This window comes from Triticum dicoccoides, chromosome 7A (assembly GCF_002162155.2).
Source record: "Triticum dicoccoides isolate Atlit2015 ecotype Zavitan chromosome 7A, WEW_v2.0, whole genome shotgun sequence".
Lineage (NCBI taxonomy): Eukaryota > Viridiplantae > Streptophyta > Magnoliopsida > Poales > Poaceae > Triticum > Triticum dicoccoides.
In genome coordinates, this window is record NC_041392.1 from 488,322,042 (window position 1) to 488,341,486 (window position 19,445).

Sequence of the window (19,445 nt, forward strand, 5' to 3'; positions counted from 1 at the left end):
GAAAAAATCCTACCGAGTGGAGAGCAATCCTCCCACTCGGAGGCTTAGCTGCAGTCCAGTACTCGCCTAAGTTCTCTCACTTAGAGGCTTAGCTGCAGTCAGACACTTGCCTAAGTTTGAAAAAAATCCTACCGAGTGGAGAGCAATCCTCCCACTCGGAGGCTTAGCTGCAGCCCAGTGCTCGCCTAAGTGTTGGAAATTCCTACCGAGTGGAGAGCAAACCTCCCACTCGGGGGCTTAGCTGCAGCTCAGCGCTCACCTAAGTGTTTAAAAATCCTACCGAGTGGAGAGCAAACCTCCCACTCGGGGGCTTAGCTGCAGCCCAGCGCTCGCCTAAGTGTTTAAAAATCCTACCGAGTGGAGAGCAAACCTCCCACTCGGGGGCTTAGCTGCAGCCCAGCGCTCGCCTAAGTGTTTAAAAATCCTACCGAATGGAGAGCAAACCTCTCATTCGGAGGCTTAGCTGCAGCCCAGTGCTTGCCTAAGTACAAGACACAACCCAATCCGCGAGTCGACTGCTACCTTCCCCTTCGGAGCTGCGCCGCAAGTACAAGGTTATTCCGAGTGAAGTCCAAGATCCACTCGACGAACCAAACCATGAAGATATTCAACAAGAAATCAAAATCAGGTAAAGCCTAAAAGGTCCCAGACCTCAAAGTACTCGAGCCCTCGGCTCGGCAGAGTTTAACTGTTACAAGTCCACTCGGCATCCCGAGGCAAATTTAAGGCAGAGTTTAACGGTATTCTGAGGTAAAATTAAAGTTTTTCACTCCTTAGGAGGAGGAATGGAAGGGGCGACAAACTCATCCAAGTCGATCCCGTCGGCAATGCGGGTGGCAGCGGCGATAAAAGTCTCCATGAAGTCTTGAAAGCTGTGCTTCTTGGTATTGGCAGCTTGGATAGCCGCCAGCTTTTCTTCTCGCGCCTCCTTGCAATGGACGCGGACCAGAGACAGAGCGACATCGGCACCGCACCTAGCAGAAGATTTCTTCCATTCCGCCACTCGACCTGGAACTTCGTTAAGTCGAGCCATCAGAGACTCAAGGTCGTTCTGAAGCGTCGTCCCAGGCCAGAGTGATGTGTCGATCCGCGACATCGCAACTTTCAGCCGAGCCAGATAGTCAACGACGCTGGCAGTACGAGACTCCAAACGGAGCACATTCATTGCAGCCTCGTCCTTCACAAGAGAGTTAACAGGGTCCAAGCTTGGCTCCACTCGACTGGTATCGTCTTCAAAGTTCTGGCAGAATTCTGCAAACATAATTCAAGAATAAGACAGTGGCCGTACGCGGGCTCGGCAACTACAAGACAGTCGGGTTGGAATAATTACCTTCGAGCATGACGAACAGCTTCTTGGCGAGCCCTCTGAGATAAGCCTCCAGATCTTTTGCCTTCCCCGCCAGCTCGCCCGCCTTGTCGTGCAGAGCCATCTTCTCCTTCTTCAGTCGACTGGCATCTCGATTAGCTGCCTCGAGAGCAGTCTTCAGTCTGGAGTTCTCCGGTTCAAGAGCTCCGACCGAAGCCAGTTTCTCTTCCGCGAGCTTCGTTTTGCTCGAGGCCTCCTTCTGTGCCTCTGCAAGGTCTTGGTACTTCTTCTTCAGAGCTTCCTCCAGTTTATCTGCGGCGCGTTGAGTGGAACCAACATCAAGAAGGGACAAGAAAGAAAAGCCACCCGCTAAGAATAGAGGACCTCACCAGCCATACCTTTTGCTTCTTCTTGCGCCTTCTTCAAATTCTCCTGGGCAAGCTTCAAATTAAGGTTGAGCTGGATCTGCTGATTCTCCAACTCAGTATAGCGAGCTACAAGTTCACAGGATTTCTGCAAAGAAAAAAAACCAGTCGACAGACGTCCAAGATAAGTTACTTCCGAGTAACTAAGAGACAATGACGACGTTTCTAAGACCACAGCCGAATCAAAAACATTCGACAGTAGTCTCGGGGACTACACCCAGTGGGTGCACTCAGCGTGCCCCCACTGGTTCGACAAAAAAAAAGATAAAGAGAGAAAAAGTTCCACTCGACCTGGTCCGACCAAACCGAGTGAAGAAATACAGCTACAGCAACGCAATGTAAAGACTACAGTCGACTGCCAGCAGTCCACTGTAGTCTCGGGGACTACACCCAGTGGGTGCACTTAGCGTGCCCCCACTCGTCCAAGGATTGGCAGACACACCTAGTGGGTGTACAGATACAGATACAAAAGATCTTCAGAAAAGAGACTCTTCAAACAGCATATCATAACAGCCTAAGTGTTGAGTCAACTGACCTAGACGTTGCTCTGAAGAGCCGAACTCGAGCCATAGGCTGCTTGGCTGGCCTCCCGAGCCATCTTCACTTGCTCCATCATGATCCCCGCCTGGCGTATAGCCTCCTTCGCAGCAGCCGCTTGGTCCTCAGGGGTGGGGTACACAGCAAAAAGCGAAGGTGGATCCGCAGTCGACGCCGAGGGCCGCACACTCGCCAGAGGAACGGCGAAGGTCACAGAAGCCCGAGTGGTGTCACCACCATCCCGAGCCACGGCCTCGGACGCCGGAGCGGATTGGGGGGGGGGGCTTGTCAGCCGACGCCCCCTTGTGCCTCCTCACTCTCAACGGACCGTCGTCGTCGTCATTCGGGAGGTCGATAACATGAGGAGGGGCTACAAAGGAAAAGTTCAGTCGACCAGGGTTGCAATAAATGATCAGTCAACTCAAAGCAGAACGTCAGTAATCGTACGAGGGTTGGAGGTAACAGCATCCTCCATCTCTTGGTCATCATCCTTGGCGGAGACCTCAGAAGTAGCAGCACTGCAAAACTCGAAAGTCAGTCGGTTGGCTCAATGAATCGACCAAGGATCTGTCCATGGTCGATGAAGGAAAGCAAGTTTTATTATTACCCAGAAATGGTAGGGACAACTATCTTCATCTGGGGTAGAGCCTTGGGCGGCTTGGACAGCATCGTGCGTGGGAGCTTGGGGACCTTCCCAGTCGGCGTAGGAGAAGAGGTCCGAGGGCGTTTCGACGACTGCCCAACAGAAGCAGTCGCCTTGCCACGTTCCCGCGCTGGGTCGTGTGTGTGCTTGGACCGCCCCTCTGGGCGAGGGGGTTCGACCTCCTCCTCATCTTCGCTGGAGTCGACATTATCATCTCCCTCTCCTTCACCATCGGACTCCCACTCGCCTTGGTCGTCCCCGCTCTCACCTCCGCTCGCCTCCCCTTCCTCAGTTGGCCCCTGAGCCCCGTTGGGCGTCGAGTACATCTCGGTGGTCGCCTGGAAAACAATAGACAAGATGAAAGTCAATCGACCAACTCAAAGAAGACCAATGCAGAAAACAAGATTTCAGTCGAGAGCATTTTCAGTCGGAATGCAGAGAACGAGACATACCTGGTCCACTTCATATGAGTTGTCGAGTGGAGTTACCCTCCTGGCTCCTCGGGGGTTGTCTTTGTTCCCCGTGATGCTCGATAGCCACCCCTCCAGCATCTCGTCAGTGACCTCCTCTGGGTGGATCCGAGTGGTGTCATCAAGACCAGAATACAACCACATCGGGTGGTCACGGGCCTGGAGCGGTTGGATGCGCCTCTGGAGGAAGACCTCCAGCAGGTCCATCCCAGTCACACCCTCACGGACAAGCTCGACCACTCGACCGGCCAACACTTTGACTTGGGCCCTTTCCTCCGGCGTCACCTTCAGAGAAGCGGGGTTTTCAGCCCGGTCGAGGGAGAAGGGAGGAAGACCAGTCGACTGCCCTGGGGTCGCCTGGTCCTGATAGTAGAACCAGGTCGACTGCCAACCACGGACAGACTCCAGGAAAGTAATGGATGGAAAACAGCTCTTCCCCCTCGTCTAGATCGCCAAGCCCCCGGACAACTGGATCACCTGCGTCCTCTCGTCACTCGACTTGGCCTTCTTGACTGACTGAGAACGGCAGGTGAAAATGTGCTTGAAAAGTCCCCAATGGGGGCGGCAACCCAAGAAAGCCTCACACATGGAAATGAAAGAGGCAAGGTATACAATGGAGTTGGGAGTAAAGTGGTGGAGCTGCGCTCCGAAGAAGTTCAAGAAGCTCCGGAAGAAAGGATGGGGCGGCAGAGAAAACCCTCGGTTGATGTGGGTGGCTAGGAGCACACACTCACCGTCGCGGGGTTGAGGTTCGATCTCTCCCCCCGGAAGATGCGCAGCTTCGAGGGGAATGACTCCCCCCTCGACCATGTTGTCGAGGTCCTCTTGCCGGAGCACCGACGGCATCCAGTCGCCCTGGATCCAACCTTTGGGCAGAGCGGTCCTGGAGGAAGATCCGCCCCGAGCAGACCTCTTCCCTTTCCCCGCCGCCGCCGCCTTCTTCGCATGCTCCAGGGCGGAGGTCTTGCCCTTCGTCATTGTCGCTGGCGAAGTCTCGCACGGGCCTGCTGCACTGGGGCGAGAACGGAGGTGGCGGAAGGACTTGCGAAAGGAGAGAGGAAGAGGAAAGGAGGAGAAGAGAGCGCACTGCTTGGAAACCCCGAGCCGGCGATTTATAAGGGACCGCTTCCGAGTGACTGATTCGTAGGCCCTGGCTATCCAGTCAAATCCCGCAGCAGACGCGCGTGCAGTACGTGGCGAAAAAGGTGACGCGGGGATCGAGGAGCTTCCGCTTTATCGCTTCCGATTACTGTGGCTGCTCCCGTCCCGCGCGCTTCGCAAAATCCGAATCCTGCGACATCCGTGGGCCACAGAACAACTTGCCAAAACAGAAGACTCCGATCGCGCCGGCGCTCAGTATGTCACAAGCAAAGAAATTCACTCGACGAAAGGCCTGGAATGGATCAAGGCGACTAAAAAAGGTTGGCAACGTCATCCGTGACGATTGACCCAAAACGAGGCGCTCACGTAGCCCAAAGAACCAGTCGGAAAGATCTCCAACTCTTTCCCCACTCTAACCTCGATCCATTTGGGGGCTAATGATGAAGCTACGTACCTAGGGTAGGGGCACGGACCCGTCCTAAGAGCCCTACCCAAGGACGTCCCTAGAAGAAGTCACCTTTCAATCGACTTGAAGGTGTCCCACTCGACGGATTCAATACACTCGACAAAGAATCTATCACTCGACCATGAATCCAACCACTCGACTGCCAGAAGACCTAAAGTGACTCCGCAGGCAAACAGTCCGCTATTAAGTAGTCTTTATGGTCATTATAGCACTTTATTAGGGGCGTTACCAGTAACGCCCAACCTTAAATGTACCTTAAACCCTGCATCACTGAGGGTAGGAGAGGGCCGGCGAACCCTATATAAGCCACCCCCCTCCTCAGTATGAAGGGTTGGCACCCCTGTAATTTGCAGGCCAGTAATCCAATCGACCGCCTCGGGGCACCGAGACGTAGGGCTGTTACTTCCTCCGCGAAGGGCCTGAACTCATACATCTTGGTGTGTTTACAACTTCCCAATAGCTGAGATCTAGCCTCTCCATACATACCCCCCTACATCACTGTCAGAGTTAGAACCACGACATAGACTTCTCCAATGCGTCCCATGGCGATGTGAGCTGCCATGCTCATTCCCAGACTCCAAGTTGCTGCATCAAAAGAAAACTCTATGGGCTCAGTAACTGGCATGAACGTCCTTCCTGGAACTTGAACTTGAATCATCCAGCGCTCTTCTTCAGGTAAAGTGGCGTTGTAGGTTCCGATGAAGCTTGGTATTCCTATGTTCAGGTATCTAGGGACTTCCTTCAAGTGACGTCCAAAGGGTGTATCTTCATCTGGTTGCGTAAACTTGTTCCTTGCATCCGCCATCCTAAAGAGTAGAAAAGATGAGAGGTCAGAAGAGAAGAGAGTGAATAGTGATCTAGGTCTCTAACTTAGTGGTCATGTCCTACAGTCAGCGTGTGCTCTGATACCATCTCTGTAGCGACCAGACCTCAAACAGTCTCATCTCTGTGCTCCGGTGTCATCCATGGATCAGTAATGCTGACACCACACAGTACTTGGAGGATTTATAACAGAGTAGCAATCAAACACTTATTACATCGAGTGTCTCAAACGAGAACTTATTACAATAAATATGGCTTAAGGCCATCTAATAACGATAACAGTGGAAGGCTTGGAAGATAAGTGAGTCCATCAACTCCAACGGCATCACTAAGTATAGAACCACGACCTAAAAACTCCTTAATCGTCGTCTGAAAAGTCTGCAACATTAACATTGCAGCCCAAAACGGGTCAGCACATGGAATATGCTGGCAATGTAACACATAGAGGGTAAGGAATGAAACAACTATACTATATGCATATTTGGCTGGTGGAAAGCTCTATGGTTATAGTTTTGCGTAAAGACAATTTTTCCCTACTACAAAGGAATAAATTTTATTTAACTATCATGGTAGTTGTTAAACATTGAGAATGGTTGATAGCATCCTCAATCCCAATTAAGCATCATCATTAAACAAAACCCAACAAAATTAATTTAGAGTAACATGTTGAGATTCACATGATAATCCAGGTACTAGATACTCAAGATGTCCATAACCGGGGACACGGCTAACCATGATTAGTTTATTACACTTTGTAGAGATTTGCGCACTTTTCCCCACAAGACTCGATCACCTCCGTTTGGTTTCTCGCACTACAAGGTGTTCGAGTAGACGGATGACCGAGAGATAGTCTTTCAGAAGCGCTAGCACCTTACGATCGGGTAGACCGTACCACCTACATCCCCTACATCTGCTAGTCTACCACTGTAAGAGTTTGCATGACTTAGTCAATTATGATAGAGCCCATAATAGCTTGTGGCTGCACACGGAAGTTTCTAGTATGAATAGTCTCATGATCCCTTTGAGCCTGGGTGGCGGTCCAAAAGAAAAACAGGCAAGTCCTGGAATACCCAGGTGCCTCAATCCACCCAGATGTGTGTTTAAGTTGCCACCTTAGATAAACCATTAATTAACAAAACTCACATCTGTCATGGATATCACTCACCCAATCCATGTCTACTAGCATAGCATGGCATAATAAGCAAACGTGAAAGTAACTCCCAAAGGTTTGAAAATAAACAGGTAATAGGTACTACCTCAACTACTTCCCATCCCACAATTTAATTAGATCCTAATCATGCAATGTGTGAGGATTTGATCTAATGCAATAAAACTGGGTAGTAGAAAAGGTATGATCAAAGTGTTACTTGCCATGCTGATGATCCGCGAAACCTAGAGATTCGAAGTAACAAGCGGCGCACTCTGGGTATGCTATCACAGACAAACAAACAAGCATACAATAAGTACTCATCTAATGCACGGGTAAAACTCAAATAAGAGATCTAACTAGAAGGTTCAACTTAAGAACTCCGGTTTGCAAAAAGAATCAAATCGAACGAAACAACGAAAGTCAAACGGTGAAAGAAAACAACTTCGTTCTACAAATATGGATCTAGGGCAACTTTTACAGTAGCAAAATCTTGTTTAAGTTGGTTAAACGGATAGAGGGTTTCGAGACAAAACTCCAGGCGCTTGAATCGCCTGATTCCGATAAACGAGCGAAAAGTTATACTAAAACGAAAATCGGATCAGGAATCGCGATCAGAAAAATCACGGATTTAATCCGAGAAAAAGAAAAAGAAGATGAATGTTCGCTAGAACGAACGAATGGACGGACGCTCGCTATTTAAATAAACCGGAAAAACCGATCTATTTAAAAAAACGAATCTAAAAAAACCGACGAAAAACCAATGGTTTTTCGAAAAAAACTAAAAAAAATCGGCGCGGAAAAGAGGCGGCGAACCTCGGGTGGCGTGCGGCGGCGGCGGCGCGGCGGGAGGGACGGCGCCGGCACGGCGGGACGGCGGCGGCGGCGGCGCGGCGGGGCGGCGGCGGGCGCTGGGGCTGGGGCGGCTTAGGGTTTCAGCGGGGGCTGGGCCTCCCCCGGCTTATAAAGGCTAGCCGGGCCGGAGTCCTAGTCGGACACGGCCCGTAGGTCGGTTCGTTTTTTTCTACGCGCAGAAGAAAAATAAAAAGAAATACTAAACGGACTCCAAAAATTCCGAAATAAATTTTCTCGGGCTTCTAAAATCAAGCCTCACAAGGTGAACATTTATTTGGGGCCTAAATGCAATTTTGAGAAATGCACATTTTTCCTAAATTCAAATAAAACACCGAAAAACTCCGAAATAAAATCTTATTTGATTTTATTATTAAATCCTCAATATTTCTTTATTTTGGGAAAGTCATTTTATTCCCTCTCTCATATTTTTGTGATAGAAATAATTGATGATAAAATAATTAAAATCAAATGATCCTATTCTCAAAATTTGAGAAAACTCAAATATGAAAATAACGAAATCCCCAACTCTCTCCGTGGGTCATTGAGTTGCGTAGAATTTCTAGGATCAACCAAAATGCAAAAATAAAATATGATATGCAATGATGATCTAATGTATAACATTCCAAATTGAAAATTTGGGATGTTACATTTAATCTCTCTCTCTCTTGTTCTTAAGATGGCACGATCTTGATGCATCGTTGGCTTTGTTAATATAGTTGGATCGTATGTTGTTTCTCCCTCTCTGTCTTGTTGTGATGAATTGAGTTTTCCCTTTGAGATTTCGTTCTTATCAGATTGAATACTTTTATGGATTTGAGAACACTTGATGTATGTCTTGCCATGAATACCCGTGGTGACAATGGGGTATCATATTGATTCACTTGATATGTGTTTTGGCACTCAACTCGAGGATTCCTAAGGTGGCATTGGGGTAATATATGCATAGGGGTTGATGCATGTTCTCATCTTTATTTCTCCGGTAGAAATCTTGGGACACTCTTTGAGGTTCTTGTGTTGGATTGAGTATTATGAATCTGATTTTTTGATGCATATCGTATAATCAACTCACGGATACTCGCGGTGACATTGGAGTATCTAGGTGACATTAGAGTTGGTTAATGTGTATCATATGGTGTTATTTTAGTACGAACTCTTGAAGGATGAATCACAAAGGGTAACTTGATGTTATTTTAGTATGAAATCTTGCTAGATCGATTGGAAAGAATAACTTTGAGGTGGTTTCTTACCCTACAAACAATTTCTTCCTATGTTCTCCGCTAGATAGGAACTTTGGAGTGATTCTTCATCGCACGTTGAGGGATGGTTATGTGATCCAATTATATTAGCATTGTTGAGAGATTGCACTACCGAAAGTATGAACCCTAGGCCTCATTTTCAAGCATTGCAATACCATTTGTGCTCGTTTTATCAATTGCTACCTTGCTATTTTTTGTTGTTCCTATTACGAAAATCAATATCTACTATCATTACTACACTTGTATCACCATCTCTTCACCGAACTAGTGCACCTATACAATTTACCATCTCTTCATCCTACAACTCACATGGATTGATAAACCTTAGACCATCCACTTGAGAGAAATTTGCTACTGTCCTACAAAACTCTGCGCTTGGAGGCCCAACATGAGTCTATAAGAACAAGTTGTGTAGTAGACATCAATCTCTTTTTTGGCGCCGTTGCCGGGGAGGTGAGTGCTTGAAGGTATATCTTTAGATCTTGCAATTGAATCTTTTAGTTTCTTATTTTATCACTTGTTTGGTTTATAAAAGGAAACTACAAAAAATTGAATTGAGGTGGCCTCATATTATTCATCTTTATCATGTGTTTATTGAAAATGATGGAAAGGAAAGTTGTGCTTAATTGATAGAAGAAGAATTCAATAAAATGTCTGGCATAAATGATGAGCATGATTGCAATGTTGTTAGTATGAATTCTATGAATATTGAAAATGCTAATGATGATTGCACAAGTCATGACAAAAATGTTTCTTATAAGCATGCCAATTTTTGTGGAGTGGAAAGACTTCGTGAAGACATGCCTTATAGGGATGATAGATTTTGTAAGAAGCATAAACATGATAGAAGCAATTTTTTTGCTCAAAGTGATAGATGGATTTGCTACAAAATTATCCTATTACTTGTGAACTTTGCAATAAAGTTGGTCACCTTAATTTCCAATGCAGGCTTTTTCATGACCGAATCGTGTCCAAATATTGCAATAACTTGATCACCCTTGAACTTTATTTATTTTTGGGGTGTGAAGAATTGTCACATAAAAATGGTTGGTTTGAAGCATTCATATTCATAGACCATGCTGAAAATAATTTGAAAGAAATCCATATGTTTTGCATGGTAAATTGCAATGAAAATGCTTATATTGCCAACTATAGAAAGATGGGAAACCAATAGAATATAATAGGAAATACTAATGAAAGGGTAAATATTTCCACTTTCCCTCCTATTGTCTCTCATGATGAAATAGGTGACGAGAAGCAGCTCCCTATTCAACCAATCTCATCAATCAGAAGCTCGGAAATATTAATTAACCCACACATGATGTGGTGAAGAAGAAGAACAGAAGAAAGAGTAGAGGTAAAAAGGTATCTCTCCCAAATAATATTGCTCCTATTATTGTTGTGCCTCATGAAAATGAATCAAAAATAATTGTGGAAGATGATGCACTTGATGATGATATTGCTTCTTTGTCTTATGGCACAATGTCCGAAAGAACTATTGATGATGATTTTGTTATGCTTATTACTTGTTGTGATGATTATGATTGGGAATATAATGATACTTCTTATAATCTTGAAAATCTTTTTGGCACAAACTTGGGAAATTATGATGATAATAATTGTTATAATATTGGTGCTATTCATACTATTAATGATGAGAGTGATTATGCTTATGATATGCCAAGCCACAAGCTTGGGGATGTTATGTTTGATGAGAATGACATATTTGAGAATTTATCTGCTGCAATTAATGTTTGTCCCAAGCTTGGGGATGCTATGCTTAATGAAGATGATCTTTTTAGTCCCCCTACTTTGAATGATCGAATTTGTTATGATGATTGCATGCCTCCTATTTATGATATGATTGCAATATTTATGAAAGTGAGTTTGGAAGAGTGTCAACTTTAGATAATATTTATCCCACTATTTTGGAGGGTGTTGAATCTTATTATAATGATAAAAGAGGATTTGGAGAGGTCATGACTTTATTTAGTAATGATTCCACTATTTTTGAAGAGGTTTCAATTGACTATGATGAGAATAAAGTTGCTACTTATGATGATTATTGTGATGATACTTATGTTATAAAAAGTTGTGATGATAAGCCTATGAATAGTTTAAAATCCAAATTAAAACCAGCCCAAACCACTCGACTTCCCTTCCAACAACCAATCCAATCCAACCCAAATATTGAAGTATAGAATCTAGACCGAACCAAGCCAAGTGTATTTCCCATCCAAACCAATCCAAACTGTTTCATGTTTTTGGATTAATCCATAGTTTGAAACCGTGGACAAGCTGCTACGTTGTTAGCATGAAGCTAATGGACAGAGGCACGGTCTCGAGGGCTTAATGTCGCCGCCCTTGGCAAGTGGGTCGAGGGTGGGGGGCAGGGGTGCACTGCCGCTAGACCATGAGGCCGAGGGTGGGAAATGGGTAGCTGGAACTCTAGTAGCAATGATGACCCGACGATCCTCCATTCAAGCGCTGGTCTCGTATGTCTTTTTTAGAGATGCTGGTCTGTACGTAGGTATGTTCATAGACTCTGATAGCTGATTTAGAGTACAAGATTAAAACGATTTTAGTCTGCTTGGTCTGTGTCCAAACCAATCCAATCCAGTCCAATCTCTACTCCTAATGGAGTAGTTGGTGGGATTGCGTCCACGGTTTATTTTCGTCTGACTTTTTCTCATCTGGTTTTTCTTTGTCCCACGTCCCACCACCCCCTCCCACCGGTTTTCCTACTTTCTCGTCTGGCCGGCAATACCCAACGTATTTATGGTAATCAATCACAATTAATCCATGTATGGTAATACTATAAACTCAGAAATCTCAAATATGATAATTATGGTAATAAATCAATCCAGGTACGGTAAGGCCATACCTCAGGTAATTTCGAATATGGCAATTATACGGTAATAAATCAATCCAGGTGTGGTAAGGCTATAAACTTAAATTATCCCAAAGGCCAGCTAGATTAGCATACACAAAGAAATCAACACCCTACGATCTGCCATCCAATTTTGCTTCCATGGCCTGCCATCCATTTAAGGCTCCTGATGCAATGTTCTGCCAGCAATCCGCGCACACGTCTTGCCTAGCGATCGACCGAGATCAAAATCTCCCAAGCCAAACACTGTCTGCCGCCACGCTTACATACCCTGCCCATGACACCAGCCCACTGGTGGCGGTGACGGTAGCGATTGTACCGAGATGTCGCGGGAGAGGGAGCTCCAATCCATCGAGGACACCTATGTCGGTGTGTCCAAGCTGTCTCCATGATGGAGCCAACACCTCCATCCCTATTTGGACTCGAGAACATGGTGCGCCTCGCTGTTGTGGATCATCTTGCCTCCCACTTGCCAAGGTATACCAGCCCTCTTCCTTTTCCCTTTCCCAAGAACACATCGATGCACATATAACCTCTATAATCCATCTACCTGATGTACTTGTGTGTCGCTCATCGGAGGCCAAGATACTTGGTGAATCCTTGATGCAAACAATTTTATTCACTGCTAACTAGGAGCTATTGTCTGCATGTGCATCAGGTAATACAAGTAGTTGTACAGGGTTCATAAAGGAATCAAGCTTATCGTCTTTGACGATTAACGGATCAGGCACAGGGTTCACACGACGGATCTATGAGATACAGCTGACAGCACATGGATGGCCAATGAATGTTGCATCCGTCGACCAACCACTACCCTTAATCAAGCTCAAGGTACCTAGAATAACTCCTAAACACTCAATTCTTTGATTAGTGCAAGATTTCTTCTTTTAATTTTCTTAAATTTCTCAAATATTGTAAGATTTCCTGTAGAAGCTTGTTGCAAAGTGAGGAATTTAGTTTATTTAATTATTAGTGTTTGTAAATTGCACATACATGGATATCATAGATGTTGCATTTTTCCGCATATTCAGGTGAGAGTGGTGCTGGTTCAGTTGCAAGGGACTATAGAGGATGGGTGTTTGTTTCAGTGAGCCAACATGTGCAGCTGTGTAAGTCAGTAAAGGAGGCCAAGGGGTAGGCCATTCTGATCGTCCTAAAGGCATTATCCATGGTTTACAAAGGCCCTATAATCATTTAAACTAATTGTGTACTAATTGCCAAGGAACTGCAGTTGGGGAGATCTGACCAGTCTGACTGTTTTTCAGTCTGACTGTTTTTCAGTCATCTGTGAAATAAAAGATGCATTGACAACATTGGATTCTTTCCGCATCAATGCTATTCCCAGGTAAAGAAAAAGTTAGCTCATGAGCTAGCATCTAGAGCCACAAGATAAGAAGACTTGATGCTCGCGGACATGCGAGCGAAGCTGCGCCCTCTCATGCTAGCTGAATGTAACACTGATGTGTGAAGTTGGGTAGTCATTCTTAATTTTTTTAATCATTTTTAAAAAATTTACTATTCATGCTGAGATTATATGAGGTCAAACTAAGATGGGGGCTTTTGAACACTTTTTTCATGAATGCAAATGGCATGCACATATAGGTGATGTTGTTCTGAACATTTTGATATTTTATTTGTATTTTTGGAGTTAGTATGAATTCATTATGAAGTTTTCAAAGTGTCAGTCAAATGGTCAAAGGGCAAAAGCATAAGAGGATCGAACGAGCTTGAACAGAAACAAGGGTTTTTTGAATTTTGGGGCAAATCAAACATGCCTGACACAATTAAGGGCTCAAATGTAATTGTCCCTAAAAAATATATATTAGACGAAATTAATGTTGAATACTAGAATATATATGCCCCTATAGCAATGCATGGGCAACGCACAACGAATGTGAGGTGGGCGTCAAGAAAGGGCTCCAACTAACGAGAAATGTCATGCTGCGGCTGGAAATCGTGCGGGAAAGATGGGGTTCTATAGAAAAAAAGAGAAGGGTGCATCATGGGATAGGTTTTTTTGTTGGGCCTGCATATTGGAGATATATAGCATGGCCGATAGTCTGGATAATCAACTTTCTCCCCACATATGGTCTGGATTTGGGGTATCTCAGACTGTCTAGATGGTTGAATTTCGAGGAGCCTCGAACACGCCAAAATGTATGAGGGGAAAATAAGTTTCGACCTTAGAGATGACCTTAATCATATGTTTGATTCATTTATATATGCATTATAGCCCGTAGCAATGCATGGGCATTCTACTAGTAATTGTTAAAATCGAAACCAGACCAGGTTACATTACGACTCCAGACCGCTTAAACCAATCCAAAACAACCCACTAGGAAAACCAAACTAGAACTTAAGTTTGAACCCAAACTATCCCCAGGCTTAAGTGATGATTATATTTATAAAACTTGTCATAATTATGATTACCCTTTCTCTGAACATTACTCTTTTAATGTGGAAAAATTATAGTATTCGAGATTCATATGATACTCCCACTTTTGTGAATGAGAAGAAATTTGTTTATGTGGAGAGTAATAAAAATTACATGCTTGTGGATCATGAAAGGAATTCTTTGTGCAATAGTTATATTGATGAATCCATTCATGATGCTACTGAAAATTATTATGAGATAGGAACATATGATTAATGATGCTCTTGTTATGTTTCAATTCTTTACTTTTATGTGAGCATCATTGAAATCATCTTGCCTAGCTAAAAAGGCATTAAAGAAAAAGCGCTTGTTGGAGACAACCCAACATTTACCCCTACTGTTTTTCTGTGTTCACATGAACAAGCTAATGTAGTAATCATGTTTTATAGCTTTTGTTTCAATAAAGTATCAAATAAAACCTTTGGGATAGTGTGGATGATAGTTGATTTGATCCTGTTGAAAAACAGAAACTTTTGCGTCCAGTAGCAGAATTTCTAAATTTCACTGGAGCATGATAAAATTCTAAATTTTTGACACATGGTTGATATACAAATTTCCTACATTTTCCTAATTTTTCAGAATTTTTGGAATTACAGAAGTATGGTCATTGTCCAGATGATAACAACCAACTTTATTTTTGACAGATTCTGTTTTCAATGCATAGTTTGCTTGTTTTCTAGTTTCTATGGCTTATATTTCTTAATATAAATTGTGGAAATGATAAGGTATAGTAGGCGTTGTGTGAGAACAGTGATGAATGTTTTCTTGGCAGTACCAAAGTGAATGATTTGTCTTTATCATACTAACTTATCTTATGAAGTTGTGTTAAGTTTTGTGGATTGAAATTTTCAAGTTTTGGGTGGGATAACTATATGAGAATAAGGAGTTACAAGACCCTAAGCTTGGGGATCCCAAGGCACCCCAAAGGTAATATTCAAGGAAGAGCTTGGAGATGCCCCGGAAAGCATCCCCTCTTTCGTCTCCAACATTATCGGTAGCCTCACTTGGAGCTATATTTTCATTCGTCACATGATATGAGTTTTTCTTGGAATGTCATTTTGTTTTGTTTTGCTTGCTGTTTTAATAAAATACTTAGATTCAAAAGTTTTAGATAAGAGAGAGTCCTCAATTAGCTACCCATTTACTTAACTACCCGCTTGATCTTCACTTATATCTTTTTGGACTAGTTTATCTTTTACTCTTGTGCTTCACTTATATCCTATGAGTAAATTGTTGAATGAATCGAATATCATGAAGTTGAAATTATACGTTCATATTATGCCTAGTAGTAGCTTCACATTGGTTTTAGAAAGTGAAATCTTTTGAAGCTTGACAATCACAATATTGGTCATACAAGCAATTCATGAATGATTAGTATAGACAACTTTCACATGCAAATATATGATCTTGGACATCTTCTATGATTGTGAATACCCATTAATTATATTCAAACTTGAGAAAATTAGTTGAAGTTGGACAAGGAAGACTACGTAATGAGTTATGTTCGGGTATATTTGCATAGGATCTTTTCCTAGCCAAAAATTCATACTAAGTAGAGATACTACTTATGCATCTGCAAACACTTAAACCCAGTTTCTTGCCATGAGTGTCCACCATACCTACCTATGATTGAATAAGATCCTTCAAGTAAGTTGTCGTCGGTGCAAAAAGGCAATAAAAATTGCTTCTAAATGTGTTTGATCATTTAGTGTAAGAGAAAATTGAGGGTTGCAAGAACTTGTGATGGCAAAGTAATCAAAGCGATGGACTGCATAATAAAGGTTTCTATCATAAGGGGCAATATAACATGAAGTTGTTTTGCATTAAGGGATTGTGCATACAAAACCAAAAAGCGATGACAACCTCTGCTTCCCTCTGTGAAGGGCCTATCTTTTACTTTTCAATATTTACTTTTATGCAAAGATTCAATAGTATGAATTCTCACTTCAACCTCAAATATTCTCTAGTTGGCAAGCATCATGTGGTGGGGAAAGATCTAGGCACATATGACCAGTCAATTATATTTGATCATGAATTATTATTGTTGACAATTATCTCTCTAATAAATGAGTTGGGAGGCAAAATATTAAGCAGCTATCTTCCTCTGTGTTCGATGGATGCCATTTGTTCTCAAAATATGCTTTGAGTACTAGCAATCATGGAAGATTATATGATGATTGAGTATGTGGAGCTCTTACATAGACATTGTTGAATAAGTTGAATTGCAATTGTTTGGTGACTAAGAACAAAGGTTGTTAAGTTTCAAGAGAAGGCATTGTTTGAACCATAACATGTGAATTGATTGCTAATTTACCATGATGAGTTTTATGAGAAAGAGTTGCTGTTATGATGCTAGGAAAAGTGATTGAAATTATCATTGATCAAACTTATGCACTTTGCTAGCATTCACACTTCATAAATTATTTCTTTTATCATTTACCTACTCGAGGACGAGTAGGAATTAAGCTTGGGGATGTCGATACGTCTCCAACGTATGTATAATTTATGAAGTATTCATGCCATGTTTACAATAATTTTAATGGTTTTGGTATGATTTGCATGGAACTAACCCAGACTGACGCTATTTTCAGCAGAACTATCGTGGTGTTGTTTTTTGTGCAGAAATCAAAGTTCTCCAAATACAATGAAACTTATTGACGATTTTTTGGAATAAAAGAGGCACTAGAAGCTTCGTGGGAGGGCCAGAAGAGCCACGAGGTGGCCACAGCGCACCCAGGCACGCCCTGGTGTCTTGTGCTCACCTTAAGGCCCATCTTCACGTGAAACAGACGCCAAAAAATCCTACAAATATAGAAACCTCCAGAAATAACCCTAGATCAGAAGTTCCGGCGCCGCAAGCCTCTGTAGCTACCAAAAAACAATCTACACCATCTTCCGGCACCCTGTCGGAGGGGAAAATCATCACCGGAGGCCATCTTGATCATCCCTATGGTCTCCATGATGAGTAGGTATTAGTCCACCCTCGGGGACAAGGGTTTGTGTCGGTGTTCTGGGAACCAGGGTACCCAGACTTGCCTTCCCGTGGCCCATGGTGTGGCTCCATTGACGGCCTGACATGTACCATCTACAGCACCATCAAGACGAGACCCTCGCGAGGGGCCAAGCCTCACGAGGCAGGCAACATCAAGACCTCCGGAGGGAGCGGCCTCCCCTGGCTACCTCCTGAGGAGCAGAGATTTATATGCAGGTGCCCACCTCATGAGGTTGAGGTGACGCAAGACATGATGACCAAGGCCACATGGGTGCCAGCGGGCGTAGAGGAGCGGGTTTCCTCTTTGGTGCTAAGGAGGAAAGCCCAGGTGCGGGGTCCCGAGGAATCAACCAAAGGTTTCCATTCCTGTGCAACAAGACCAAGACCGCTAGGACGACAGGACGGATGTCATCGCCGAGCCTAGCGCAGCGTTATGACTAGAAGCTTTGCACATGAAGACCACCTTTCGTCAGGATAAGATCTAGTACTTGTCCCCTTTCATATTGGCTGCTGTGGGATCCCTTCATGCCTTCGTTTTGGGGGAAGAGGACCGAGGCCACTATAAATATAGGTTAGCCACCACCGTAGAAAGAGAGAGCTCTCTCTCTAGATCAAATCCACACCTCACCAGCTCACATCCACACCAGAGCAGACCTCGTGAGGTTGTTCTTCCCTTGTACTAGTTCATACTCAGCCCCTCACGCCTTGCGAGGCTAATCCACCCCAAAGTAGGAGTAGGGTCTTACGCTACAAGGTGGCCCGAACCTGGGTAAACTGTTGTGTCAATCTTCTTCCTTGTTCATTGAGCTAGGCCATGGGAGCGACGAACTGGTTGGTTGAAGAGGTTGAGTTCTTCGCACATGCCCAGAGTTTGAACCTTAATTGGGTCAGCGGAGCCCTGAATCCGACATTTGGCGTGCCAGGTAGGGGCGTGTCGAAGCCTCCCTTCTGTCGTTCGCTCCATTGATGTTCTGTCATTCACATGGCTGACGCTCGCCATGTCCGTGCCGAGCGCCGGGGCGCTCGTGCCGCTCAGACGGCACCTATGGGCAATGGCGCGCCTCGTAGCTCCGCCTCCCCAGTGGCCAATGCCGCTACCGACCCCGCTGCCCATGAGCAGCATGACTCAATGCTGCCACCATCCGTGTGTTGCGACGGCCGCACCACGACTCCATCACCCACTCCGGCCACAACTCATCTTCTCACGCTCGTCGCTGGCCGGCTAACGCGCAGGCTGTGCTGCTGTCGCGCCCAATATGCAATACTATCCTAAAGAGACTCGAAGGTCCCACCAAGGATAGAACTGCATATTGACACGCTTTTGCAAGGTGGATATCATTACATCAAACCATTACATAATAGATGGGGATACATACAAGGCATACAAATGCCGCTAGAATACATCAATACAACATACATAGAACAACATCCGACTACGGATGAAACACAAACAGGAGCTCAAACAACATCCACCCTGCTAGCCCAGGCTGCCGACTAGGAACCTAACCCAAGATCGACAAAGAAGAAGAAGAACTCCAAAACATGCAAACAATGCTCTCGCGTCATGACCATCGCATTACATGTACCTGCAACTGGTGTTGTAGTAATCTGTGAGCCACAAGGACTCAGCAATCCCATTACCATGGGTATCAAGACTAGCAAATCATGAAGGGTATGGAAGGGATAAAGTTGTGAGGTTGCAGCAACGACTAAGCAAAGTATGGTGGCTAACTTACAAATACAAGAGTAAGATGAGAAACTACACAAACAGTCACAAACTAGAAATGATCAAGTGGTGATCCTAAACTACTTACGATCAAACATAACCCAACCGTGCTCTCTTCTCGAACTTCCCCAAAAAGATACCATCACGGTTATGCAACATGGTTGGTGTGTTTTAAAAGAGTTTACTTCAAGTCTTCTACAACCGGACATTAACAAATTCCCATATGCCACATAACAGCGGGCACGGCTCTCGAAAGTTTAAACCCTGCAGGGGTGTCCCAGCTTAGCCCATGACAAGCTCATGATCTACGGAGACAATCCTCCATCGCGGGACACCCGATCAGACTCGGAATCCCGATGCACAAGACATTCCGAC